This window comes from Triticum aestivum, chromosome 4D (genome assembly GCF_018294505.1).
Source record: "Triticum aestivum cultivar Chinese Spring chromosome 4D, IWGSC CS RefSeq v2.1, whole genome shotgun sequence".
Lineage (NCBI taxonomy): Eukaryota > Viridiplantae > Streptophyta > Magnoliopsida > Poales > Poaceae > Triticum > Triticum aestivum.
Genome location: NC_057805.1, coordinates 47,826,768 through 47,831,217, shown reverse-complemented (window position 1 = coordinate 47,831,217; position 4,450 = coordinate 47,826,768). Strand labels below are relative to the sequence as shown.

General features: G+C 48.0%; 1 long non-coding RNA gene across 2 annotated transcripts; it reads left to right on the top strand.

Annotated features, from left to right (window-relative positions):
* The first annotated feature begins 2,468 nt into the window (after positions 1-2,468).
* Positions 2,469-4,067, top strand: LOC123099564 (uncharacterized). 2 transcript variants are annotated; one of them, XR_006448185.1, is made up of 3 exons: positions 2,469-2,642; positions 2,751-2,878; positions 3,852-4,067. It is a non-coding gene; the product is annotated as an uncharacterized lncRNA (long non-coding RNA). The 2 variants fall into 2 exon arrangements; XR_006448186.1 differs by having other exon boundaries at positions 2,728-2,878.
* Positions 4,068-4,450: the final 383 nt, after the last annotated feature.

Here is a 4,450-nt window from a genome sequence, read left to right as displayed (position 1 = left end):
GGGCTTGAAGAGTTGCCCTATCTCTCCCTCCCTCCCGCGCCGCCACCCGCGAGGCGGCCGGGGAGGGCGCCCCGATCTCCTCCGCCCGGCCCCCTCTCCCTCCCTACTCCCCCTCGCCGCCGCTGGAGGGCGCGGCCGGGCGAAGCCCGGTCTGCGCATGCGGCGGCGAGGCTTCCTTCGTCCCCTCGCGCGGGTGGTCAGGCGCGGGCCAGATCTGCCGGGCCTGGGCGCCGGATTGGTTGGCGGGTGCGGCGGCACGGCGTGCTGCGGAGTGGTCGGCGACGAGCTCCTGGCGGCGGTGCGGCGGGCGTCATGGTGGTGGTTCTAGCCTCTTGGCGCGCGAGGCTGACTCCGGGGCGGCGGCGCGGGCATGGACTCATGATCTGTTCCTGTGGGCGCGGCCTCGGCCTCCCCTGCTCGGCCGGCGGGTCTTGGTGGGAGGGGGGGGGGGCTTCTCCCTACTGAGATCTGGCTTGCGGGATCTTCCAGATCCCGGCAAGGATGGCGGCGACCCATGCACGAGAGATGGAGGTCTTCGATCAGATCTGGGTGAAAACCTGCTATTGGCTATTGCCAAGGCCGGCGATGGCGACGCTGTCTGCGTCGTTCCCTTCCTGAAGGCATCGTCGTGGAGAAGTTCAAGGCCACTCTCTGCTACCTCCGGGGGAAACCCTAGATCAGTAGATCGGATGACGGCGGCTCTCTGGTGTCGTTTCCCCCCGGGGGCGTCATTCTTGGAGGTGCACACGGGCTCGAGGGACTAGAGGACGGCGACTTTGGTGGAGCGGTGCTTCATCTTTCACATTGATGGTGGCGGATCTCGGCGGCATGGTGCTGTGGAGACTCGGCGTCTGATGCGCGGAGATGGACTCGTGCAGGAGGAGGAAGCTGTCTGGCGTCATGGGGACGTCGATGGCAGAGTGGCCAGACAAGGTAGAAGCTTCAATATGATCTGAAGACGGACCTGTGGAAGATGGCGGCGACGACACACGAGTGCGTCTGACCGGATTGTGCCCCAGACCCGGTATGTGGCTCGGCTGGGGCTTCCGAATGAGTTTCGGCTTCCGGCTTTTGATGTTAGGCTTAGGTGAGTGGTTTGGGCAGTGGCCCAGCTAGCACCCCCTCATCATATTAGATAGGAGTAGCGGCATATGTTGCCAAGATGGTGGATTCAGACACATTGTTGTAATACTTTGTACGGTCCTCGAGAATAATCAATAAAGTGGCCGTATGCATCTCCCAGATGCAGAGGCCGGGGGTCATCCTCCTTTTAAAAAAAAAAAATACAACATTTGGCTGACCCCAGGAATGCAAAAAGAAATGTAAAGAAAATATAGCCTTTCCAAGGACTCCAACTCTCCAATGTGTTTGAAATCTCACATGTCACATATGCTGGAATATGAATTATGAAAAGGCAAAAAAGCAGGAAGACTGAAACTAGTCCTTTGTTGATTTACAGTAACAAGCAGTATCTCCAGTAACGAGTTTGAGTCAATTATGTCAATTTTTGATGATATTTTCACCTACCGTGTGGGTAGCCCTTTTTACTGCTGTGTCCATTTTTCACTTGCCTAGAGGTACTATGGCTGTTTCTTCTTTTGGCCTGGGAGTTCAAAGCAACTTTACCCAAGAGCTCACACACACACACACACACACACACACACACACACACACACACACACACACACACGCACGCACGCACGCACGCACGCACATGCACAGAACAGAGACCCTGACCTCACCCATGGGCTGTGGGATGGGATTTTGCCAAAATGGTGGAAGAATCTTTGGGTATAGTAAAGGCTCTCCTCCCCTTCACACTCCACACATCATTTGCGAGAGGCGACGCAACAGAGAGACCAGGGGAAAAAGAAGGGCGGTAATGTTGTCCTCACCTCCTTGAATTTCTGCACTCTTTAGCTTGAGAAGCTACTTTTGATGAATAAAATTTGCCAGTCGAGATATTACCTTGTTATCCAAAGCATTTTTGTAGTTTATAGTTTTATTGTTATCCTAAATGGATAACCATTTGATATCAAAATCATCAATACTAGTTTCTGACAAAAATCTTGGGTCAGTTGGTGCATTACCGCCCGAACTATTGAATTTCCTTTTCTTTTTTGAACGTTGGTAGGGGACCTTTGAAATTCCATTGATTAGGGGAAACGGTTGAATTTCGTTTAATTTCCAGCAGCAACTGATTGCTACAGACTGGTACTGTGCTTTTTTCTGTTTGGTAGATTTTTTTTTACTGTTGTGTCCTCTTCACTTGCCTAGAGCTACTATGCTTTCTTCTGTTGGCTAGAGCTTTTTTTACTGCTGTGTCATCTTCACTTGCCTAGAGGTACCGTGCTTTCTTCTTTTGGCCTAGGGGTTTAATGCCTCCAGTGACTTTACCCAAGAGCTCACACACAGACACAGTAAACAGAGACCCTGACCTCACCCATGGGCAATGGGATGGGCTAGTGCCAAAATGGTGAAAGAATATTTGGGTACAGCATAGGCCAGCTCCCCTCCACTCTCTACACATACCATTCAGCATAGGCTCCGCTCCCTCCACTCTCTAGCAAGGATTCGAACTGTGAGGGCTGTGACCTGTGATAGGCGACGCAACAGAAGACCAGGGAAAAAGAAGGGTCAAGGTAATGTTGTTCTCACCTCGTTCTTGAATCTTGATATGGACTCTCCTTCTCTTCATTACTGAGTGGTGATTTCATCTCTGAGCAGTTTCGTTGTGCATCATCGATCAGGGTACTGCGAGATGAACGGGGATTGTGAGAACTGTGCTTTCTGGAGGAATCATTACTACTGGGAACACATGGGTGACGAGAAGAAGCAATTTTCTGCTGTAGCCAAAGGTGATTTCAAGAACAACATGGTCAGTTTGCCCTTCCGGACTCCTCCTGTTAATTCTTTCGCAAATTCATTTCAACCCCTGTTGCTTCTAGATCTGCATCCTCCCCTCTCTTTTGTTTGCCCATTATACTATATCGAGGGTTTTGGTGGGGGTGGCTCCGAATATCAGTGGCTTTATGAGATTATAGGAAAAAGAAAGGAGATTATAGATGAGAACACCGGTGTTGGCTAACTAGTTAAGGAGTAAGGGAATGGATGTACAAGAACCTTTTTTGAGGGTTTTGGGGCTCTGAATATCTGTGGTCCATGAGAGGTTGTTCAAATATCTTTCAAGGTAAAATAGAGGAGATTATAGATAAGAACACTAGTGTTGGCTAACAAGTCAAGGAGTAAGGGAGTGGCTATACAAGAACTTCTTTTTGGGATATTGCTTTAGATAATAGAGGCACTGGCTGAACAATTCTTTCCATGATTTAAAGATTTAACATTCTTCCTCACAAAAAGAACTATAAAGGCATGTGCTTAGTTTCTTTTTGCAATGTCGCATTCTTGGATATACTTTTAGTTTCCTGGTATAATTTGGCATGAAGATAACATAATTGGTTTAGAATATATAAAGAAGGCACCACAGAAAACACTGTTGGATGAAAAATGTTTGTGAACGTAGAATGAGATAATTAGCAGTTTAGTATATTGTTGGTCAACCACGAGGAATGTCCTATTTCAGCATAATGACAATCTGGTAGCTGGTGTCACGTAAGCATAAATTTGCTTGTTAATCCTGTAATGTGGTGTTGCAAATCTATGAATTTACTGCCATCCTCTTATAAAAAAATCTATGAGTTTAATTTTGTTAATTTTCCATGTCATTTGATTAGTCCTGAAATGTGAAAATGGAGCATGCATTTCCTGCAAAAATTTGAAACTCATGTCCCAGAATGTTTGAATTGTGAAACTTATAACTCTAATCTGTTATCTTCTTTGTCCTACAACAGCGTATACCACGGGAACTTTCAACCAATCTGAGGAGTAGGATCTCTGACACCATTAAACTCAGCGCTCCTAATGGTAGGGCATATGATATTGTGGTGACCTGGGAATCACTACAAAAAAATACAATTCTGTGATGATACGTGTTTGTCACAGTAGATTGCGTTTTTGTCATGCATGTACATTCATGACAAATTTATGACAGAATCAAGATAGTCATACCCGTGCTGTCGTAAAAGTGTTCCATGACATTACCAAAATTATCATCACGGAAGTGTCCACTTCCATGACGATAAATCGCGCGTCACAGAAGTGCTTTCGTCAAGGGTGACCGACACATGGCATCCATCGTAACGGAACGCCGTTAAGCTATCGTGTCCGATTTTGGATCCGATAACCCGTTAACAGCCCCAACCAATGGGGATTTTTCACGTGTAAAATCATTATTGGCTGGAGGAAACATGTGTCGGCTCACCGTTGGGACAGATGTCATCCACTCATTGGACCCAAAGCGCCTATGATACGTCGACACGTGGCACGACCCAACAGAGGCCCATTCCTGTGAAAAGGCCGGCCCGTTTGACTTGGTCAAAAGGTGGCGGGC